We start from the raw sequence: 25,439 nt of genomic DNA on the forward strand, positions 1-25,439 counted from the left end.
CTTCCTGGATCTGTGCCTTGTCAGAGCCGTTCCTCAACCTGGGGAGCATTTAACCCACCCTGCTCCTCTACCTGTCCTTCCTCTGAGAACCTGTCCTAGCTTCCTTGGGGTAGGAGTGACCCATGTGTCCGAGCTCACAAGGTACCATGTGTGTTTCTCCAGGAGAGCACACTTGCCACATTGGAGAAGAACAAATTCTTTCCATGTCCACCTTCTCCCACTGGTTGGATGCTCTTCAATGATGCGAATGCATTTTGCATCTTTGTATTCTGAGCACACTCCTGGGTACATAGTATCGATCAGAAATGGTGGGTGGATAGGTGGATTGATTCATTCGCTCATTCATCTATTCATTTACTCATTCAGCACTGCAGCAGTCACCTTCTTTGTGAGACCTTGGAAGAGGAGACAAATAAGGACCAGAATGTCCCTAGCAAAAGCAGTCTTTCTGAGACAGCGTTACAATATTCTAGTCCTGCTCTCTTTGCTTGCTTTTTCCAAGTGGTAACAAGAACCTGATGATACTTTCTGCCTGGGTTGCACTTTCTACCTCTCCTTCTTTGCATGAGGGGTTTTCTACCAAGTTCTAAGAAAGAGAATTATAATATACCACTAATAATGTAAACCAGAGCTGGAAAAAAATGAAAACATAATACAAATATCACCAACAATAAATTCACTTTTTACAATTTCTAAATACCTTCATGTATATCACTTAGTTTTATCTTCACAGAAATCCTATCAATGAAATAGGGAGGGGTAATTGTTCCAGCAGGCAAATGAGAAAACTGAGGTGAAATAAAGGCCAGATGATTTGCCCAAAGTCACACGTCTGGTTAGTGATAATGCCGAGACCAGAATAGAAGTCCATGTGTTCCCACCAGGCTGGGAGAGTGTTCAAATGTACGAGTTCCCAGGAAGATCAAATAATTGCTGGAAAAGCACTTCCTATCTCCAACGAAAACAGATCTTTCCAGCTGAGTGCCCTCCCTAAGGCCTGAAGAGTATCATCTGCCAAATAGCTATTCTTTTGTCTTCTGCATGAACTACCCAAGGCTGAGGGCCGCTGTGAAATCCGGGAGAATCAAGAGCGGCCACATGCTGCCAAAACACACTTGAAACTTATAGAATCGGTAACTGTCAGGGTAAATAGAAATTAGAGAATGTCTTTTCTTAAATTCTTGCTGGGACACAGGTATGGAAACTAATGCAGATATGGAGCTTTGTCACCTGTGCCTGCGTGTGTGTGTGTGTGCGCGTGTGTGTGTAAGTGACAAGACAGCTATTTCTGGGAGGCCACTGTAACATTTAAGAGCAAACATTTAACAGTAAGATAAAGGCTGCTGAGTCTGCATTTGCAACTGCAGCTGCATCATTGCTCTGGGGAAGGCAGGATGGCTATTCTCCAACTAGTCAAAGTAGCGAGAGTCAGGAACAAAAAGAGAACTTAGTCATATTTAATAACGCACAGTCCGATCTCATTCCCATGTTAGAAGGTTACCACAGGGACAGCTCATTGGCTTTGAGACCAGGGTTCATTCCATGAGATCTTTCAGACCTTCTTTTTTCTGTGATAAATAAAATCCTATGCATTTAACTGAGAATGAAAGAGCCAGCTCTCTTCAGACATTGATAAATGAGTGGCTGTGATTTTTGTCTGCCTTACTGATTTGCTGCACAGAGGGGACTACAGTCACTCCAGATTTGAAATATATTCATAACTGTGTTAGAGCAAAGTTGCCTTTGATATCAAATTTTAACTGCTCTTAGGTATCCATCTCTGGGATCCTCTTGCCTTTTTTTTTTTCTTTCTTTTTCCTGCATCCACTGTACCCTGTTCCCTCTTTCCTACTTACCTTTCTTTCAAGGTCTCCACTAGCAAGCTTTGTTAGCCAAAATGTACTGATATTTCACTGGTCACAGTTAGAAAATGAGCTTCTGAAAAAAAGAGACACCTGTGGCCCTTGGAGAGGGCATGGGAAGGGCCTGGTCCTGTGAGCTGTCTTGGTTGAAGCCCTCATTCCTCTGATCCTACAGGCAGAATTACACAGAAAGTTTTTATTTTCACGTAAAACCTATTTATGCAGCTGCTTCAGGGATCTGGAATAAAACATATGGGGGGAAATCCTGAAGCGAAATAAGAAATACAGAGAGACAGATAAAACCACATTTTTTGTTGTTGATCCTGAAATAATCCAGTGATACTTAACCTTAATTTGGAATTCTGGTCAAAACCATGATGTTAAAGAATGTCATCAAATCCCTTTGCAATCACAGTATTTACAAAAGCTTTCTCACACTTGGATCAAGTGTGACCACAACGTAGGACAAATTGTTAACTTGTTGCTTGTGTGGGTGTTGTAGGTGTTGTGACCTTGTCACCAAGACTTTCTTGTTCCCCAGTCATTTCCTCATCAATAAAAAGAAAGGGAACAATCACTAGTTTCTAGTTTATTTTTGACCTAAAATGGTGAGCGGTACATTCCCATATTTGTATCTGGCTTTTGGCCTTTGATTTCAAATCTGATTCCTCAGTGGGACAGCTCTGTTCAGCCACAAAGTCTGTTAGGTTCTTGCACCACAGAGCATGTGTGAATTCTTCCCTGTGTTGGAAGCTGAGATCGATGATAAATTCTCCCTCTGCCATTTATCTCACAGATGACTTGCAGTGAGCCAGGCGTCGACTCAAATCATCTTTACTCTGGGGTTCTGGGGTTGAAAGTTCCCAAAGGTTATGTAAATGAATAAACCCATGAATAAACCCTGGCTTCAGGCCCAGACGAAAGGTTGGCTGTTAATACTGGTATATACACCTTCCGTATCGCTGGGAGAGTGACATCATGTTACCATTGCTTGGGGGTGTTTGTTTCTACATTGGGAGGCGTTGATTTGCCGCTCTGAACACCACAAGTGACAGCTTTTCATTCTGTTCTCGAGGCTGGAGAATAAGCATGGACTTTATTATCAGAGATGTAGATTTGAAATCTGACCCCAGCACTTCCTAGCTGTGTGCTCTTAGGCAAATTCCTTAATCTCCCTGAGTTTAGGCTTTCTTCAGTAAAATGGATTAAACAAACAAAATGTAGATGCCTAGCACGATGCCTGGTGTAGCATAGGCTCTCAAAATTGTTTCCTTTCCTTCTTTTCAGTAGAAACTTCTGGGAGGAAGCCTAAAAGGGTTTCCTCTGAATTCTTCTGTTGAAGGTATTGTTCTAATCACTACCATTCCTACAAAAAGAATAAAACATTTCTAAGGGAGTCATGAGAGACAACATGGCTTAGCCTCATGGTTCTCAAAGTGCGGCCCCAGACCAGCAGTTCCGGAATCATCCAGGCACTTGTCAGAAATGCAGTTTCCCAGGCCCCACCCCAAAGTCACTGACGCAGAAACTTTGGCAGTGAGGCCCCTCAGCCTATGTATGCACAAGTGTTCCAGACCATTCTCAAGTGAAGTTTGAGAACCACTGGTGTCGTGAGAAGAACACCAGACTAGTTTCTTACGTGCTCTGCTACTTAAGCCAGCAGCCATTTCTCCAGGCTGGGCCTCAGCCACCTCATCTCTGGAATGAGAGGTGGGATTGAACCAAACATCCTCTGAGATCTCTTCCAGTTCTGGCATCTTGTGGTTCTGGTCTCAATCCAGCTGTATCAGGCAACATTTTCTTAGTGACCATACTCTAAAAAATAGAGGGAAAACAACTTTGTTTTCATTATTTCCAAAGTAGCACATTGTTGTTGTATAAAATGAAAACAAGCAAGATGAAGAAATTTAGAACCATCCAGAATCTCTGTATCCAGAGATGTTCTTTTATGCTGTGCTCTCCCAGTCCTTTTTTTTTTTTTAATGTGAATGCACATGTATATATCCTACGGTCATTCAGCATCCGTCTACTGGGTGTCTGCCCTGTGCCAGACATAGTTTGGGGCCCTGTGGGTACACAGTAAACAGGAACAGCCCCCATGGAGCTTTCATTCTCATGGAGGGAGGTAGACAGTAAACAAGAAAATAAATAATTAAATAAGGTTATTTCTGAGCGTGTTAAGTGCTATGAAGGAAATAAAACCGAGTGATATGATAGAGTGACAAGGCAGTGGCCAGTTACGAGTTGACGCCGGGAAAAACCTTTCTGAGAAGGTGACATTTGAGCTGAGACCTGACTCCTGGGAAGCAACCAGCTGTGTGGGAATTTGGGGGAAGAGCATTTCAGGCAGTGGGAAAAGCTTGTGCAGAGGCCCTAAAGGCAGCCCATCTGGCTAGAAAAGAGGCATGAAAGGGAGGCTGTAGCAGAGGAGGCCAGACAGATAGGCAGGGGCCAGAGCAGGGATGGCTGTGTAGCTTTAAATTTATTCTAAATGTAATAGGAATTCATTTTAAGACTAGGAGTGACTTTAAAGAAAAGTATATCACGGTGATCGCCGTGTAGAGGATGGATTATAGTGGAGGAGAATGGAAGCAGAAGTAGGAGCATATGTCTATCTAGTGTTTTGTAACTTGTGTATTTCCCTTGACTTTGAATCGTGAACATTTCCCAAGATTATTGATATTTTGCCACATTATCACTTTTAATGGCTGCATAGGAATCTGGTGTGATACCATACTTTGTTAATCCCCTGTGGTGAGTACCTAGGTTGTTTCCAATTCTTTATTATCATGAATAACACTGTGAGTGTTGTTAAATCTCTTTGCACATCCTTGTTGTTTGCTTAGGAAAACTCCTGGAAGTACAAGTCTTTGGCCAACAGTAGGCTGCATTTGAAGAGTCTTTCTTCAATCTATTGGTTAGTTTCCTCTATAATTTTGTAATTGGGCATCCTCCAGTCACTTAACACTTTAGCTGATGAACTTTCATCAGGCTGGGACCAGAGAGGGGCAAATGAGACACCCTCCTACAGCACATAATTTAGGGCATCCCCCCAAAAAACTTAGAAATCAAGATAAATAACATCTCAACGCAGTCTTCTTTATCCTGACTGCTGAGCTTTATGGCTTCTCTTTAAACTTTGCTCCCAGGTCAAGTGCCTCACTCCATCTTAGACCTGACCCTGGAGCTTTTTCTATAGGAAAAATATAAGCAAGGAATGATTTGTCTCTGGGTTTGAGTCTGTTTTTACTTATGCTATTGCGGTGTGACATCACTAACTCAATTGTTAGCTACACAGTAACACTGTGTGCGTCCATTGTTTTTCTCAAGTAAATGAGAAAATACAGATAAGTGACAGGCCATGGGTCTGAGATCCGTGTCCTTCAGTTAGGAGGCCTGAGGGTCAGTTGTCTTAAACTCTGTACTTTTCCCGGCTCGTGAATGGCTGTGATCAGGTGTGTGGTTCGTGGTCCTGTTCAACTGCCCTGCGGGTTGTAACCAGGAAGACTGCGTGGCTCCAATGCGGGATTCGCCAGGAGCCCGTTGGGTGTCTAACTAGCCTAACCTTATGGGCCCAACAGTGGCAAGTTATTCTCTTAGTTCTGCTTTCGTTCTCTCTACCTTCTCGGGAGAACTGGAGGACTCAAAGTTAGCATGGGAGTTTATTTTTCTTTTAATGTAACAGAAAAGAGCAATTGGCCAGAATCCAAAAGTGAAAACTCTTCAAGTGACCAAATAAGTTTTCAGTTCCATATTCTGGTTTCCTTGTCTGCATTGCCACTCCCAGCCCCTGGTCTACACCCAGAAGCCAGGAGCATTTTAGACTTCTCTCGGCGAAGAATTGAGGACACGACAGAACCTCTGTGTGTTGCAGGAGCCGCTGTCCTCCCACCTCTCAACCTCAGGGCTGTGTGCTCGCAGCATCGCTGACCTTGGATGCACACACCTCTCCCACGGTTTGTGTTAGCCTCACAAGGGTCATGGGCTGGGCAGCCCCTCACACCACAGAGCCGGGGCCACTGTCAACGCTCTGGGGAGTATGCAGGCACTGCCAAGCAAAGTGTCTTTTTCCTCTGTCATTTCCTCCTTTTCATTACTAAATCCAGTGAGCCTATTTGCAGCAAACAATAAGTGGTGGGCACATAGGTCAGTGGGTATATGGTTAGCAGGAACGATCGCCATCAGCAAAAGCCACAGTCCAAAAACAGTCGACCCAAAATGTTGCAAAGCCACATCCCTCCAGATCATCCAGTTCTGGTCAGAGGGTTCATATCTAATCTGGCTGGCAGAGTCCCCTGCTCTTATCACAGCATAGGTAAAGGAGAAGGCCCAAGTGACTCTTGCTCAGGTGAGTTTGAGATGGTGGCCCTCCCAGCATCTAGCATCTGATTGGGTCCAGCAGCCCCACTGGTCTGTGAAGGTTCCTGTGTATCAGGAGAGATCCTGCGGTCAGGTGACTCAGGCCCTGTGGCTGAATGGTGTGACGGGAGATGCTGATGATGCTTCACGGAGCCACGGAAGTGATCCATGAGGAATCAGCATATGGCCGCCCCAAACCCACCTGTTCCTTATTCCCTTTAAGCTGATTTCATAGCAGTCCAGGCCAAGAAACTGCCAAGAATGCCAGGGCTTTCAGAACTATCCCTTCATGGTTTTGAGGAAGTCGTGGAGCTGAATATAACCTCTTTTCTCCCGAGATCCATGTACTTTTCTCTGTGTTATGTGTCATCAGAGTAGGGCTTCTGAAAAGTCTGTGCTTGAACATTATATCAATATTTAGGTGAAAATTAGCTTATTACATGCAAAAATTGCTGTTCAACTGAAGTGCCTTTGTTTTAGTGACCCCTGAAACTGGGGTCACTAAATTGATGGTATGATTCAGACTGAGATTTTTAACCCAAGAGTTACACTAAAAGCTCCTGTTTCTCTCTAAAAGATAAGCAACCCTCCATCCCCACCTTCCAACTAACATTAAATAACGTGAGTATTGCTGACTGTTGTCATTCCTTTTGGAAACTCTAGGCAGTAGATTATTTCTTGAGTTGAAACCAAGTAAAGGTTAGGCAGAAATTCAGCTTTCTCCCATCTTAATTTCCTTTTTTATTTTCTTTTAATTTCTATCAGCATAATTCATTTTGTTGTCTACTCAGTTAAACTAGTTAAATGTTATCCCTAATCCACGGCGAGTCGTTTGGCCATGTGACTGATCACCAGTGATGGCAGACTGGCAGTCCATCTCCTGGGCTGCCAGGAAGTCAGTGGATGTCATTTGCACCTGGGGTACAAAGTCATGACCTGAGAGAGCCCCCAGGCTTCAGTATGCCTCCTGTCCTCATATACATGTGCCTGTTATATCTACAGCTTACTGAGCACCTACTATGTGGCCAAATAATGGTCTAGGTGCTATCTACTAATTTGAACCATATGAAATTGATGTTTTCTTTCTTTAGTTCAAAGGTGATTGGGTATCAGGATAGCTACCTATTAGTAATTAATAGTAGAGTATATCTATTCTTATTTTAAAAATTGGCATAATCTACAGTTTACAGGACAGAAAGCAGAATAATTCTGGTGACCCACTCAAGATATAAACGATTCCCTCACTCATGGCTTTCTACCCTCTGACACCCTGAGGTAATGAGAAGTGAGGAGGAAGAAGAGGAGAGGAGTGGAAGGAAATCCATCTCAGAACTGAAGGAGTGGAATTAAAACCATTAAAAGAAAAATCACTCCTGTCTCTCTCCCACGTGCCTAAGTAATGGACTGCCCAGCCTGGGCCTCCCCTGAGAGGGTCCTGGCTGGGCAGAAGGCAGGCAGCTCCAGCAGGGACCACAGCAGCCCACGGGAGACAGAACCCTGGCAGGGCTGTGGGCATAAGGCCTAGTCCTGCGGAGGTGGGCTCTGTGCGGCCTCCCTGAGACCCTGTCCAAGCTCCGTTTATATTTACATCAGCCCGTCCCCTTGACTTCCTCCCAACCAGCATCTTGCCAGAACCTCACATTATTATGAGTTGGTAACTTAAGCAAAACAAATTGCCTCCGCCCTCAGTACATAACTGATGCTGAATAACAGGGCAGGTTTCAGGTGCCCAGGGGAATCTGTAGCGCTGTTGACACCTTGGAGATTTTTTTTTTTTTTTTTTACATCTTTATTGGAGTCTAATTGCTTTACAATGGTGTGTCAGTTTCTGCTTTATAACAAAGTGAATCAGCTATACATATACATATATCCCCATATCTCCTCCCTCTTGCGTCTCCCGCCCTCCCACCCTCCCTTAAATCTAAAAGAACAATAGCTATATGGTAATCGGTACTTTGGCCTGGGGACATTTCAGTTTCAAAATAGGAAGATTATGGGAAGAGACCAGCAGAGGGAGACCTTCTAGCCAGTCTGTGCACTTTCTCCATTTGTCTTTAGAGATGATGGAAGCCATTCTTGGCATCAGGAGGAGGAATGAATGGAGGGGAGGGCGACAGAGGCACCGTTACACACCCTCCCTGAACGAGAGCAGCCAGCGCCAGGAGGAAGGCGGGGGCAGCTTCACACAGGAAGGCAGAAAGTTCCCTTCGCTTCTTTAGAAGAGGTTTATTATCTCACTTCCTGTCCATCATCATTTGAAAGTGTTTATTAAAGGCCAGGTTACACCAGGCGTTGCACTTGTGTTGGACTCAGTTCACCAAGGATCACAAGCACGATGCCTGAGGAAAGGTGTTCACTGAGAGGATGCGCCACCTGTGTGTGAAAGAAAAACTATGGCTCTTTACCTAGGCTCACGCTTCAGCCTTATCTCCTGAATCGCCTAGGAGCTTCCTCATTCCTGGCAGGGAACACACATTCAGAGCAGCCTCCTGATGGGGTGGGCGATTCAGGGCTTTCTGCTGGACATGAAGATGATGATGATATCATGATGATGATGCTGCTGGCTCCAAGCACCTCACAAGCCAAACCTCGCCCAGGCAGCCAGGGGTGATAGAGAAGGAGGAGGAGGAAACAACGGTGAATTTGCCCAGATCCTCAGGCTCTAGCTGTCTTTGACCAGGGATCCGCACCCCGAGGATAGTCCCACAGCCATCAGGCTTGATGTGCCTCTCCCCATCACTCCTCCCCCAGGAGCTTTCCTGTGGCTGCAAACACAGGTCTTAGGGGGACCCAGCTCCAAAAACAGATTTGAGTTGAAATTATAAACCTTCAATCCCAGACCCTTGCAGTAGAGTGAGGCCCACACATCACCTGTGGATCTATAACAATACAGGTTCCTGGGCCTCCCAGACCTGCAGAGCATACATAATCCCTAGTTCATGTAGGCATGTTTCTTTAGGGTATTTGTCTAAGAGTAGAATTGCTGCTTGTCAGATAGATGCATTTTCATCTTAACTAAATAATGTAAAGTTGTTTCTCCAAAGTTGTTGTACCAATTTACTTTCCACCAGCAGTCTATGTGAATTCTGTTGTTCCTCAATTTCACTAGTACTTGGTATTGGCAGACTGAAAATTCTGCCAATAGCTTTACCCCTTTATGTTGGAGTTACAGTACAGAAATGAAAGAGGAGTTTCGGGGGTAGGTTTGGTTTGGTTTCGTTTGGAAATGCAGGTTGCTTTTGTCACCTGGCCTAAGTGAGAAAGAAAAGTGCTCTGCTACCAACAAGTGATAAAGTGGCTTGTTTTGCCAAGGGGAAGCAGGGTCAAAAGGAAAAGAGAGAGAAATTTATTTGACCCAGTTATCTTAAGCTGAAGAAGAGTCAAATGTCTGAGGCACAAAAGAAATAATTAAAAGAATGGCAGGGGGGATTAACCAGCAAGCATGTTAGAACAGAAACAGATTTTAAAAGGTTGAGGTAGAGTTAAGAAAAAGTTAGTAAACAGCTTAGTAGATTTGGAAGGCAGGAACTGGTCTAAATAACCAGTCCATTCTATAAGAGATACATAGATCCACTAATGTTTTTAGCAACATTTTAATTTTCGTAATGGAACCTATATAGAAAATGCAAATCTTAGAAGAGAGGCAGGATGGTTAGGAAATGGGAAGGGTATAAAGAGGAGTGCATTCAGGCAGTGTGTGTCCAGATTAAAAATGAAACCTGGTGGAATAGTGAACACCAAGGATGTATAGGCTGGTGATACACAGGACAATTGTTGTTTCACCTGGGCTGCTAATCAGCATGTCGGGTCAGCCTTTGTCAAAAAGAATTACACAGGGCTCATTCCAAGCGTGTACTGTTGTGACTCGCTGAGGCCATTTGAGTCGTACTGAACCAGAACTGGGGCCGAGCACGACGCCACACTTGGGTCATCATTACCTGGAGTCTATAAAGCAGCTCCCCAGGAGCCCGGTGTGAACACTGGGGACAGGCCAGTTCTGCTTGGCACTGGGACAGATTACTGCTGCTCAGAGCTGCCGATGGATGACCATCGCTGGTGGATGAACAGAACTTTCCATCCCCTGACCATGGTGAGCCTGTAGATGTAAGCAGAGCTGACATGGCTAAAACATGGGCCATCTTCTGACATTAGCCCAAAGAATTTGTTCATATTACAAATTTCACGTAAAACAGAGATATACCTGCCACTTCTGCATCATAATAAAGACAATCTTGTTTGACTTGATGGAGTTAACTGTCCAAAGTTGGAGGGTTTGGTGGGCCCCTGTTTCCCTACACTCCCCCACACCTCTAACCTTAGCACCTTCTTCAGGCTCCTCTTGTGGATATCGGAGGACATTGTTGGATATTAGCTGTCACATACCCTTTTTAGTGGGGAGTTGTTGTCTTTCTCCAGATGTCTTGCATTGCAGATGTCTGTCTATCACTGTTGTCTGTTTTGTCATTTTTAGACAAACTTCTACACAGCTGCAGTACAAGCCTCCAGCCCCAAGAGATCTTGGGGTTCTTTCTGTGACAGGGCTCTCAGAAAATGTAACTTACACAGTCCCATATAAATTGCCTCTGCAGCAATATGGATTCAGATCTTTATTCTTACATGCAACAAAAGCTACAGCTTTGCTACAGTCGGGGATGATTTGTGAGGAATGAATTATGCATAGACAGGTAGCTAGAATGGATAGAGTTGTTTGTCCAGGTGAGGAAGTCACATCTTACTCAGATGCCTCTCCATCTACCTGTGTGCAGTCCCTTCCCACTCTTGACTGGCTGTGTGGCTCCCCTGTGCTGCTTTTCTCTTCCCTGTTTCAGTATGTGTCTACCAAGACCCAGCTTCATCCCACTTAATACGGAACAAGTATCAGCTGGATAATGTACACATGCTTTAGCCTGCTAGCCCATGGCTAGGAGTATATATCTTAGATTCAGCCAGATCTGGGTTAAAATCCAAGTCAACTTAGCTATGAGTCCTTGGTCAAGTAACCTTGTGACCTTCCTACACTTATTCCCCCATCTGTAAAGTAGAGCCAATGATAATAATACCCAGTTTACAGGCTGCTGATGGATCAAAGGAGATAATTTGCTTATTGCATGTAGCAAAGCCTCGGGTACCATAGTGAGCACTCCGTAGAACAGACATGTAGTTGTTTATGATCTGGCTTCATTTCTAGCTACCTTCCCAGCTGCACACATCCATTCCATTCAACTGTAAGCTCCTTTTGAGCAGGAGAAGCCTGGCTCCTTCACTCTGAAGCCCAGAGCCTCGCAATATGCCTGGCAGGTGTTTCAGTGCTCTGTAAAACTAGGACCAAATCAAGTCAGCCCCATGAAGCCGTGCTGTACCACACCTCTGCTCTTCACATGCTGCCCACCTACTCCTCCCCCGGCCAATGTCCAGTCACCTTCACAGCCGCCAACCTGGATGATTTCGGGCTCCGCCCGCACTCTCTCCCCAACCCAGTCCTTGATTCACTTGCTTATCTCCCTCCTAAGTATATATAAGCTCCTCGAAGGCAGGGCCTTATTTACTTGACTCTATCTCCACAGCCCTTGGCACAGTGACTGTCACTTAAGGAAGATCAGAATGTGTTTGCTGAACAAAGGCTGGAGGTAGGGCTGAATGTAAATAAAAGGATGTGCGCAGAGAGACAAGAATGCAAGGGAGAGGAAACAGCTGAAAACTGGTGATTTGTTACTATGGTGATTTCTGAGTAACTTGTGTTTGGGAGGATGGGAGAAGTTTTGTTCTTATTTCTGTTTTCTTCTTAACTTCATCTTCAGCAGCTCAGGAAGAGAACAGCTGTACTTAGCAACCCTAGGGTAGAGCCAGAGAGAAATGGAGCTGCTGTGTGGCAAGGGAGGAGGTGGGTTAAGACCAAAGCAGGGCATCAGTGCCTGAGCTGCTTGAGCCAGATCATGAGTTACTCTTCATTTTAGCAACAAAGGAGGACATAGTCGGGTCTTCTGAAAACCACAGTAAGAAAGAGTACTTTAAGCCATAGTGTAAAAAATAAAATAAAAACTATAGGACATAGCAATGCCCAGCTCCTATTACATCAGTAAAACTCTCATAATATGCATATTTATGCTGCAGGCTCTGGCCATGGCAGGGGGACATCTGAGCATTTACAGACAAACCTGACCACGTGGTGAGGTCCCTCTGTGAGTCCCCATCATTGATAAGATTCAGCCTAAGGCTGAGGAGAGTGAAGAGCTGTGCTGGGCCTGTCTGGGGGCTCGGTTCTGCCTGAATGTGTGCAGGAGGGCTCTGGGCTCCTTCAGGAATGTTAGGCTTGGTATGAACCCTGACAGCTGCTTGTCAAAGCCTTGCTCGACTGATGAGGAAACCGGGCTCCACAGTGTTGGAGTGACGTGCTCCACACCACATGGCTACTCAGCAGCCTTGTCCCAGGCTATGCCATTGCTTCCAGACCTTCCCTGAACCAGGGGCCTGGTGTTCCAGGACCAAGACACCCTGGAGACTAGAGAACCAGTCCTAAGCTAGATCACTTGAAGAAAAGCGCACTTAAAGAGCACTTTAAGCCATAGTGGGAAAAAAACAAAACAAAAAACCTGTAGGACAACGCAATGCCCAGCTCCTGTCACATCATTAAATCTATCTTTTAATGAGGAACAGAGCATGCTTCTCAAAAGGCAACATGGGGTAATTAGATCCAGGTCCTACTGACTGGGTAACTCTGGGAAAGTTACTTAACTTCTGTGAGCCCAAGGTTCCTTACTGTGAAGTACCCTTTCAAAGTTGTTCTGCAGATTGAATGAAATACCATATGTGAAGTACCAAGAAGAAAATAAGTTATTAATAAATGGTAGCTACTGTTACAATTCATTTTGGTTGTTATCCTACTAACCTGCCTTAATCCAAGTTTAACTGTCAATATCAAAGGAGGTCAGAAGCTCTTACTGGCTTTAGAGTCTGGGGCAAAAGCAAACAAGTATTCAACAGAGCCTCCCTTTACCTCTGTGTTAGATTTACTTCCTCCTTGTGTTGGGGTACAGGCCACCTGTTACAACAAAAAGACTCCGTCTCACTTCCCCCAGAAAATTAGTGGCTCACACAGGATGGATATTCATGCCTCTCTCACGTTACACTCAAGATCAGAGCTTTAGGGTGGTTGAAGCTGTGCTCCACAAGGCCATCCAGGGCCCAGGTTCCTTCTGTCCTACTGCCCTGCCATTCCCTGGTGGGTTGCCATCCTCTGCCTGGTTAATGCCAGTTTACTGGCACCACATCCACTTTCCAGCCCACAGGAAGTGGGAAAGACAATGGAGGGCAACCCACTCTTTCTTAAGGAATGCAAGAGTTGAGTATATAGCATCCACTGTCAACCAATTGGCCAGAATTAAGTGACATGGCCACACATAGCTGCAAGGGAGTCTGAACATTTTAGTCTTCAGCCTAAAACTCTTACTGTGGAAGAAGTGGGGTGGATTTGGTGGCACAGCTAGACGTCTGCCACACCCCCACCAGCTTTTATCCTGTCAATAGGATACTTCTCCTCATTTATTTTCCGTCATGTAGATTTGGGCCTCTGTCCCTTCAGGCCTAGGGCAACCCTATCTGACACCAGAATCCTGCAAGCTCTCAGAAAAAGGGAAGATAAACAGCTGTGCTGTCATCATTAAGGAGATAACCTCAAGTTCAATTACTCTGCAAGACAACACTGAGAAAAATCATAATCTGCCTCATGTATATGCCAAGCAAAAAGTCACTATTGAATTGCTTTACCATACATTTTATAATAGTGTTTATAAAATGTTTGCTGGTATATAAACTAAGTCTTCCCTTTTTGGATTTGTTAACATACATCTGACTGGATTTCACCTGCCAAGTAGGTCATCAACGAGTGATCTAGCCCACATAACCCATGTTCCTCCCATATAAAGTGGCCACAATTTGTCATCCCAAATACTGTTTTTATGGCTGCTGGGGAAAGCATCACTGACTGCCTTCAGTGGATTCCGTGTTCTCTTCCTGCTTGTTATCTCCCTCCTTTAATTTCCTTGTGTCTGTGTTGGTACTCAACTTGTGTTCATGAGTGAGACCTCTTGAGAAGGCTTCACTGAAGCAGGTACCACATAATCAACCAGCCTGGGCTCACCAGGGGTAAGGAATGTAAACTTAAGGGAAGTCAGAGACTGTCCTCATTTCCTTTAGGCGAGGAGGTGGTAGGAGGAGGCTGCCTAGAGGCGGTTGGCCTCTCTGCTCCCTTTGTTCCCGTCATCACTGTCACAGTTGTTCCTTGTCCCGGTTGAGGAATTAGAGAGGGGTCAGTTTTCTGACAGCTACTTTATCAGCATTCACACCAAAACAGCTGCCGAGAAGCTTTGAAATTCTAAACCACTGCAAGGGATGCAAAAGTTATGACTGCTGGTGTCGCTGATTCCTTGCAACTTGAGAAAGTGCCAACATAAAGATCCAGGGGAGGAGGGACCGGGCTTCATGTCCTTCTTCAAAGAAAAGGTGTCAGCCTCAGTTCCAAAAACAATGCAAATGGCCCCAACACCAAATTCTCAGGGCAGTAGATTTTGATGGGCTCTGACTTCATAACCAGATAAGTAATCGGTGGAAAGGGGAGGCGCGGTCAACACAAACATGAGCTCAAGGGCAAAAAGAAGAACAAAAATATGCTTATTCAAAGTCCATTCTGTTTCTTTAAAGGAATGGATCTTCTTGGCTGGAACTGGTCAATTAAAGGAAAAAAGAATTCACTGTTTTTTTTAAAGGAGGAGGCCACATTTGCAGAATCATCTGGCAAGGAACCTCTGTAGAGACTGGAAAGATTGGCAGAGCTGGGTTTTGTCCGGCCTTGGAGAGTGAACCCCCTTGGCTTTCATTCTCTGCGTTGGTGGGGAGGGGGTGTTGATGACTCCTGTTCAAACAGCCGCTTTGTGCTAATGTGTCTTCTTGTGGCTCCGCCAGGTGACAGCTGACCCTTGGGCCCTTGGCCTTTTAAGCCCAGAAACCCAGTCTCTGCCTCTCTGGCCCAGATGTGACACTGACTTTCCCGTTTCTCTTTGGTGGTTCACGAATAGAAGCCCACATTTTTGTTTTTATTTTTGTTTTCCTGTGGTTGTTTTTATAGAACAGAGCCAAGGAGAGTGGAAAGAGGCTTAACTCTAAAGATCTACATTAGGAAGAAACATCTTTGTTGCATCTTTTGTGTTTCTGAAAAACTTCAGGTTGAATAAACCAATGCTGGTTACTATTCCATGCCCCGCTTGGATTGCCCCAGATTCTAGGGATTGTGGCTCAAAAGTCAAAGCATCAGAAGGCCAGGCTGAACATCCCAAAAGGAAAGGGTGAAGGCAACAAGATGAAAAGTGAGAGCAAAATACAGAATTTTTCTGCCTGGTGCCCTAATCAACGAGTCGCTTTGCCTGTAACAGGCATCCGAAGAACAACAGTAGTTTGCTTCATCCTCCACCCCTTCTTAGAGTCGTGCCAATGTGGGGTCTTCAGGCCCTCACTTACAGAGAGGTCCTCAGTAACCAGAGTTCCTTGGTTGGGTTTCAAGGGTGACCTGAACGAGTACTGTCATCCTGCGTTTACTGGGTTTCCCCAGGTACCCAGGAACGTGGGGCCCAGAGATTTCTCAAGAACCCACTAACCCAGCCACCCCACTCCTGATTCTACTCTCCCAGATTCTGCCACTTGCCACCTACATGGTCCTCTGAGTTGATTATATATCACAGCTCTGCTTAATCTATGCCCCTAATTAGGTTTTTACGGGGGTTCTATGTGCTTTCACCACCCACTCTCAGCTCTGCTCCCTCACTGCCTACTTCCCAGCACAGATGTGATGAAAACACACTCAGAAGTCTCTCTGTCCTTTGGTACCTCTTATCTTGACACTTTCTGGAAGGAGAGGTCGCCTCTTAACAGGCTTGGGAATCAATCACTTTCTCTACCTCTCTTAAGTTTTCAGTTCACAATGCATACTTCATCATTGTATGGTTGTTATCAACTTATATACAAATTAAGTCAGTAATTGATAAGATTAAAAGGACCTTTCTTACTAACAAGTAAAGGTGATTTAGTCTCATTTTTAAAACTGGTGGATTCAGTATAGAAAATCTGAGAAATAAAGAAACAGAGAAGGAAGAACATCATTCATAGCATTATCCCCTACATACCACCAGCAAGCATCTTGGTATCTTTCCTTCCAAAGAATTCGCTAGGCATTTGTTATATACTTGCAATCATGTGATCCTTCTTAGTATAGCAGGAAAATATTATAATATTTTCCATTAATTATAATATTAATGAAAAATATTATTTTCCATATTACTAATAATTTTTTGTAAGTATAAGTTTCAACTTGTGCTTAACTTTACATTATGGCCTTACAATATGCTTAGCCATTGCCTTCTTGTTAAATAATTAGCATATTTATAATTTTTCAAATTATAAATAACACTTCATAGGATCTCTTCATGTGTCTTTTTTTTTTTTAAGTCTCTCTCTAGCACAGATTTAGACGTTAAAGAGCAGACCCATTTTTAAGATTTTTTGATAATATTGAAGTTGGTTTACAAAAAGCTGTACGTTAATTCCTGCTTCTATCAGCAGTGTATGAGAATAGTCATCACTATTGGGCAAACATCTTTTTAAAATGTTGTTAGTTTAGAAGTGAAAGTATCTCACTAATCTAAATTGTGTTTCTTTCCACTGAAGGGAAGAACATTTCACAAGCTGTTTTTTACATTGCCAATTCACATGCTTTCCCATTTACCAAATCTTAGAGTTTTCTTATCTATATAAGTTCCTTATATGTTAAAATGTTAACCCAAGAGAATTAAAAGCATATGTCCACACAAAAGCTTGTTCATGAATGTTTACAGCAGCACTATTCATAATAGCCAAGAAGTGGAAACAAACCACATGTCTATCAGCTGATGATTCGTAAGCAATAAGTGATATATCCATTCAATGGAATACTTTTCAGCCATAAAAAGGAATGAAGTACTAAGTCACGCTACAAACTGAACGAATCCTGAAAATGTTATGCCAAGCAAAAGTAGCCAGTCAAAAAAGCCATGTATTACATGATTCCATTTATGTAAAATACTCAGGGAGCTTCAAGATGGCGGAAGAGTAAGACGTGGAGATCACCTTCCTCCCCACAGATACATCAGAAATACATGTGCATGTGGAACAACTCCTACGGAACACCCACTGAACGCTGGCAGAAGACCTCAGACCTCCCAAAAGGCAAGAAACTCCCCCACGTACCTGGGTAGGGCAAAAGAAAAAAGAATAAACAGAGACAAAAGAATAGGGATGAGACCTGCACCAATGGGAGGGAGCTATGAAGGAGGAAAGGTTTCCACACACTAGAAGCCCCGTCGCGGGCGGAGACTGTGGGTGGTGGAGGGGGGAAGCTTCGGAGCCGCGGAGGAGAGCACAGCAACAAGGGTGCGGTGGGCAAAGCGGAGAGGTTCCCGCACAGAGGATCGGTGCCAACCGGCACTCACCAGCCCGAGAGGCTTGCCTGCTCACCCGCCGGGGCGGGCAGAGGCTGGGAGCTGAGGCTCAGGTTTCAGAGGTCGGATCCCAGGGAGAGGACTAGGGTTGGCGGCGTGAACACAGTCTGAAGGGGTTAGCGCGCCATGGCTGGCCAGGAGGGAATCCGGGAAAAATCTAGAGCTGCCGAAGAGACAAGAGACTTTTTCTTGCCTCTTTGTTTCCTGGGGCGCAAGGAGAGGGGATTAAGAGCGCGGCTTAAACGAGCTCCAGAGACGGGCACGAGCCGTGGCTAACAGCGCGGACCCCAGAGACGGGCATGAGACGCTAAGGCTGCTGCTGCCGCCACCAAGAAGCCTGTGTGCAAGCACAGGTCACTTTCCACATCTCCCCTCCCGGGAGCCTGTGCAGCCCGCCACTGCCAGGGTCCCGTGATCCAGGGACAACTCCCCGGGAGAACGCACGGCGCGACTGAAGCTGGTGCAACGTCATGTTGGCCTCTGCCGCCGCAGGCTCGCCCCACATTCCGTGCCCCTCCCTCCCCCCCGGCCTGAGTGAGCCAGAGCCCCCAGATCAGCTGCTCCTTTAACCCCGTCCTGTCTGAGCGAAGAACAGACACTCTCAGGCGACCTACACGCAGAGGCGGGGCCAAATCCAAAGCTGAACCCCGGGAGCTGTGTGAACAAAGAAGAGAAAGGGAAATTTCTCCCAGCAGCCTCAGGAGCAGCGGATTAAATCTCCACAGTCAACCTGATGTACCCTGCATCTGTGGAATACCTGAATAGACAGCGAATCGTCCCAAATTGAGGAGGTGGACTTTGGGAACAATGATATATATATTTTTTCCCTTTTTCTCTTTTTGTGAGTGTGTATGTGTATGCTTCTGTGTGTCATTTTGCCTGCATAGCTTTGCTTTTACCATTTGTCCTAGGGTTCTGTGTGTCCGGTTTTGTTTTGTTTTGTTTTGTTTACTTTTAAAATATTTTCTTAATTATTTTTTATTTTAATAACATTTTATTTTATTTTATCTTCTTCCTTCCTCCCTCCCTCCCTCTCTCCCTCCCTCCTTCCCTCCCTCTCTTTCTTTCTTTCTTTCTTTCTTTTCTCTTTTCTCCCTTTTATTCTGAGCTGTGTGGATGACAGGCTCTTGGTGCTCCAACAGGCATCAGGGCTGTGCCTCTGAGGTGGGAGAGCCAAGTTCAGGACACTGGTCCACAAGAGACCTCCCAGCTCCACGTAATATCAAACAGTGAAAATCTCCGAGAGATCTCCATCTCAACACCAAGACCCAGCTCCACTCAACGACCAGCAAGCTACAGTGCTGGACACCCTATGCCAAACAACTAGCAAGACAGGAACACAACCCCATCCATTAGCAGAGAGGCTGCCTAAAATCATAATAAGGCCACAGACACCCCAAAACACACCACCAGACGTGGACCTGCCCACCAGAAAGACAAGATCCAGCCTCATCCACCAGAACACAGGCACTAGTCCCCTGCACCAGGAAGCCTACACAACCCACTGAACCAACCATAGCCACTAGGGACAGACACCAAAAACAACGGGAACTACAAACCTGCAGCCTGTGAAAAGGAGACCCCAAACACAGTAAGTTAAGCAAAATGAGAAGACACAGAAACACACAGCAGATGAAGAAGCAAGGCAAAAACCCACCAGACCTAACAAATGAAGAGGAAATAGGCAATCTACCTGAAAAAGAATTCAGAATAATGATAATAAAGATGATCCAAAATCTTGTAAATAGAATTGAGAAAATACAAGAAACGTTTTAACAAGGATCTAGAAGAACTAAAGAGCAAACAAACAGTGGTGAACAACACAATAAATGAAATTAAAAATTCTCTAGAAGGGATCAGTAGCACAGTAACTGAGGCAGAAGAACGGATAAGTGACGTGGAAGATAAAATAGTGGAAATAACTACTGCAGAGCAGAATAAAGAAAAAAGAATGAAAAGAATGGAGGACAGTCTCAGAGACCTCTGGGACAACATTAAACGCACCAACATTTGAATTTTAGGCGTCCCAGAAAAAGAAGAGAAAAAGAAAGGGACTGAGAAAATATTAGAAGAGATTATAGTTGAACACGTCCTTAAATAGTAAAGGAAATAGTTAATCAAGTCCAGGAAGCTCAGAGAGTCTCATACAGGATAAAGCCAAGCAGAAACACGCCAAGACACATATTAATCAAACTATCAAAAATTAAATACAAAGAAAACATATTAAAAGCAGCAAGGGAAAAACAACAAATAACACACAAGGGAATCCCCATAAGGTTAACAGCTGATCATTCAGCAGAAACTCTGCAAGCCAGAAGGGAGTGGCAGGACATATTTAAAGTGATGAAGGAGAAAAACCTACAACCAAGATTATTCTGCCCAGCAAGGATCTTATTCAAATTTGACGGAGAAATTAAAACCTTTACAGATAAGCAAAAGCTACGAGAATTCAGCACCACAAACCAGCTTTACAACAAATGCTAAAGGAACTTCTCTAGGCAGGAAACACAAGAGAAGGAAGAGACCTACAATAACAAACCCAAAACAATTAAGAAAATGGTAATATGAACATATATATCGATAATTACCTTAAATGTAAATGGATTAAATGCTCCAACCAAAAGACATAGATTGACTGAATGGATACAGAAACAAGACCTGTATATATGCTGTCTACAAGAGACCCACTTCAGATCTAGGGATACATACAGACTGAAAGTGAGGGGATAGAAAAAGATATTCCATGCAAATGGAAACCAAAAGAAAGCTGGAGTAGCAATTGTCATATCAGACAAAATAGACTTTAAAACAAAGACTATTACAAGAGACAAAGAAGGACACTACATAATGATCAAGGGATCAATCCAAGAAGAAGATATAACAATTGTAAATATTTATGCACCCAACATAGGAGCACCTCAATACATAAGGCAAATACTAACAGCCATAAAAGGGGAAATCAACAGGAACACATTCATAGTAAGGGACTTTAACACCCCACTTTCACCAATGGACAGATCTTCCAAAATGAAAATAAATAAGGAAACACAAGCTTTAAATGATACATTAAACAATATGGACTTAATTGATGATTATAGGACATTCCATCCAAAATCAACAGAATACACATTCTTCTCAAGTGCTCAAGGAACATTCTCCAGGATCATATCTTGGGTCACAAATCAAGCCTTGGTAAATTTAAGAAAATTGAAATTGTATCAAGTGTCTTTTCTGGCCACAAGGCTATGAGACTAGATATCAATTACAGGAAAAAAACCTGTAAGAAATACAAACACATGGAGGCTAAACAACACACTACTTAATAACCAAGAGATCACTGAAGAAATCAAAGAGGAAATAAAAAAATACCTAGAAACAAATGACAATGAAAACACGACGACCCCAAGCCTATGGGATGCAGCAAAAGCAGTTCTAAGAGGGAAGTTGATAGCAATACAATCCTACCTTAAGAAACAGGAAACATCTCGAATAAACAACCTAAGCTTACACTTATAGCAGTTAGAGAAAGAAGAACAAAAATAACCCAAAGTTAACAAAAGGAAGGAAATCATAAAGATCAGATCAGAAATAAATGAAAAAGAAATGGAGGAAATTATAGCAAAGATCAATAAAACTAGAAGCTGATTCTTTGAGAAGATAAACAAAATTGATAAACCATTAGCCAGACTCATCAAGAAAAAAGGGGAGAAGACTCAAATCAATAGAATTAGAAATGAAAAAGGAGAAGTAACAATTGACACTGCAGAAATACAAAGGATCATGAGAGATTACTACAAGCAACTCTATGCCAATAAAATGGACAACCTGGAAGAAATGGACAAATTCTTAGAAATGCACAACCTTCCAAGACTGAACTGGGAAGAAATAGAAAATATGAACAGACCAATCACAAGCACTGAAATTGAAACTGTGATTAAAAATCTTCCAACAAACAAAAGCCCAGGACCAGATGGCTTCACAGGCGAATTCTATCAAACATTTAGAGAAGAGCTAACACCTATCCTTCTCAAACTCTTCCAAAAATATAGCAGAGGGAGGAACACTCCCAAACTCATTCTACAAGGCCACCATCACCCTGATACCAAAACCAGACAAAGATCTCACAAAGAAAGAAAACTAGAGTCCATTATCACTGATGAGCATAGCTGCAAAAATCCTCAACAAAATACTAGCAAACAGAATCCAACAGCACATTAAAAGGATCATACACCATGATCAAGTGGGGTTTATCCCAGGAATTCAAGGATTCTTCAATATACGCAAATCAATCAGTGTGATACACCATATTAACAAATTGAAGGAGAGAAACGATATGATCATCTCAATAGATGCAGAGAAAGCTTTCGACAAAATTCAACACCCATTTATGATAAAAACCCTCCAGAAAGTAGGCATAGAGGGAACATTCCTCAACATAATAAAGGCCATATATGACAAACCCACAGCCAGCATCGTCCTCAATGGTGAAAAACTGAAACCATTTCCACTAAGATCAGGAACAAGACAAGGTTGCCCACTCTCACCACTATTATTCAACATAGTTTTGGAAGTTTCAGCCACAGCAATCAGAGAAGAAAAAGAAAGAAAAGGAATCCAAATTGGGAAAGAAGTAAAGCTGTCGCTGTTTGTAGATGACATGATACTATACATAGAGAAACCTAAAGATGCTACCAGAAAACTACTGGAGCTAATCAATGAATTTGGTAAAGTAGCAGATACAAAATTAATGCACAGAAATCTCTAGCATTCCTGAACACTAATGATGAAAAATCTGAAACTTGAATTAAGAAAACACTCCCATTTACCATTGCAACAAAAAGAATAAAATATCTAGGAATAAACCTACCTAAGGAGACAAAAGACCTGTATGCAGAAAATTATAAGACACTGATGAAAGAAATTAAAGATGATACAAATAGATGCAGAGATATACCATGTTCTTGGATTGGAAGAATCAACATTGTGAAAATGACTCTACTACCCAAAGCAATCTACAGATTCAATGCAATCCCTATCAAACTACCACTGGCATTTTTCACAGAACTAGAACAAAAAATTTCACAATTTGTATGGAAGCACAAAAGACCCCGAATAGCCAAAGCAGTCTTGAGAAAGAAAAACAGAGCTGGAGGAATCAGGCTCCCTGACTTCATACTATACTACAAAGCTACAGTAATCAAGACAGTATGGTACTGGCACAAAAACAGAAATATAAATCAATGGAACAAGATAGAAAGCCCAGTGATAAACCCACACACATATAGTAACCTTATCTTTGATAAAGGAAGCAAGAATATACAGTGGAGAAAAGACAGCCTCTTCAATAAGTGGTGCTGGGAAAACTGGACAGCTACATGTAAAAGTATGAGATTAGATCACTCCCTAACACCATACACAAAAATAAACTCAAAATGGATTAAAGACCTAAATGTAAGGCCAGACACTATAAAACTCTTAGAGGAAAACATAGGCAGAACACTCTATGACATAAATCACAGCAAGATCCTTTTTGACCCACCTCCTAGAGAAATGGAAATAAAAACAAAAATAAACAAATGGGACCTAATGAAACTTCAAAGCTGTTGCACAGCAAAGGACACCTTAAACAAGATGAGAAGACAACCTCAGAATGGGAGAAAATATTTGCAAACGAAGCAACTGACAAAGGATTAATCTCCAAAATATACAAGCAGCTCATGCAGCTCAATAACAAAAAAACAAACAACCCAATCCAAAAATGGGCAGAAGACCTAAACAGACATTTCTCCAAAGAAGATATACAGATTGCCAACAAACACATGAAAGAATGCTCAAGATCATTAATCATTAGAGAAATGCAAATCAAAACTACATTGAGATATCATCTCACACCAGTCAGAATGGCCATCATCAAAAATCTAGAAACAATAAATGCTGGAGAGGGTGTGGAGAAAAGGGAACCCTCTTGCACTGTTGGTGGGAATGTGAATTGATACAGCCACTATGGAGAACAGTATGGAGGTTCCTTAAAAAACTACAAATAGAACTACCATATGACCCAGCAATCCCACTACTGGACATATACCCTGAGAAAACCATAATTCAAAAAGAATCATGTACCAATATGTTCATTGCAGCTCTGTTTACAATAGCCAGGACATGGAAGCAACCTAAGTGTCCATCGACAGTTGAATGGATAAAGAAGATGTGGCACATATATACAATGGAATATTATTCAGCCATAAAAAGGAACGAAAGAGAGTTATTTGAAGTGAGATGTATGGACCTAGAGGCTGTCATACAGAGTGAAGTAAGTCAGAAAGAGAATAACAAATACCATATGCTAAGACATATATATGGAATCTGAAAAAAAAAAAGTGGTCATGCAGAACCTAGGGCAAGACGAGAATAAAGACCCAGACCTACTAGAGAATGGACTTGGGGATATGGGGAGGGGGAAGGGTAAGCCGGGACAAAGTGATAGAGTGACATGGACATATGTACACTACCAAACGTAAAATGGATAGCTAGTCGGAAGCAGCCGCATAGCACAGGGAGATCAGCTCGGTGCTTTGTGACCACCTAGAGGGGTGGGATAGGGAGGGTGGGAGGGAGGGAGACGCAAGAAGGAAGAGATATGGGGACATATGTATATGTATAACTGATTCACTTTGTTATAAAGCAGAAACTAACACACCATTGTAAAGCAATTATACCTCAATAAAGATGTTAAAAATAAAATGCTCAGAATAGGCAAATCCACGGAGACAAAGTAGATTCGTGGTTGCCAGGGGCTAGGCTGAGAATGTGATGGGAAGTAACTGCTTAATGGGTACAGGTTTCTTTTGGGGTGATGAAAATGTTCTGGAATTAGATAGTGGTAATGGTTTCCTTTGCAAATATATTAAAAACCACTAAACTGTGTACTTTAAGAGGGTGATTTTATGGAATATGAATTATATCTCAATAAAAATAGACAAAATTTTTAAATGCTAACCACAAGGAACTTTTCTAAGGTCCAGAAAGGGGTGGGGGAAGGCCTGAAGAACAATCAGTGCCCTAATTCTCTCTGAACCCTTTGTTTGGCATAGACAGTTAAAATACATCTTTATTTTTATCACCATTTCACTCTTTTCTTAACCTTGACATCCAAAGTGAAGTGAATGTAAGAAGAAAATGTTCTTCGCTCCTTTTGGAGCACCTCCACAGTTTGGTATTAAAACCTCATTTGCCCACTTGGGTTTGGGACTGGTTCCAGCAGTTAGTTGACTGCAGTGTTAAATCTCACCATTGGGGTTCAATGCTTCCATTTCTTTTTTATTAGGTGCTTGTGGGTCCCTGGGCATTGGGGAATGGAAAGTTGTACAGAGGGAAAGAGAACTGCCGGAGTGTGAGCTGCTGCCTTGCGGCCTGGGGGTCATTTGAACAGGAGAAGCCGGAGAGTGGAAGCCAACAAATATTCTAGGTGCCAGGAATGTGGCTTTTTCTTAAAGTAATGGGACATTTTAAGAGTGATTTCTATTAGTTCGGTTCCCTTGCTGTGCGGTATGGAACAAGGTCCATCCTCCTCACCCTCCACAGAGTCTTTGCAAAGCCATGTTTAAATGATCAAATGGGTCCAACTCCACTTCTTATTATTTCTGAAGCAATGTTTTGACTTGGTTTTTAAATAGGCTCTGGTTCTCCCATTGTTGCA

General features: G+C 43.1%; 1 protein-coding gene across 3 annotated transcripts in view; it reads left to right on the forward strand.

Annotated features, from left to right (window-relative positions):
- FYN (FYN proto-oncogene, Src family tyrosine kinase) overlaps positions 1-25,439 on the forward strand; it is a 211,467-nt gene that overhangs the window by 123,962 nt on the left and 62,066 nt on the right. The window contains exon 4 of one of the 3 annotated variants that reach the window (XM_082634122.1): positions 17,333-17,471. The exons of the other annotated variants lie outside the window; for them this stretch is intronic. The gene's annotated coding sequence lies outside the window, so the exon portion shown is untranslated. The remainder of the gene's footprint in view (positions 1-17,332; positions 17,472-25,439) is intronic. 3 annotated transcript variants of the gene reach the window in all.

This window comes from Mesoplodon mirus, assembly GCF_964341445.2.
Source record: "Mesoplodon mirus genome assembly, chromosome: 10".
In the NCBI taxonomy this organism is placed as follows: Eukaryota; Metazoa; Chordata; class Mammalia; order Artiodactyla; family Ziphiidae; genus Mesoplodon; species Mesoplodon mirus.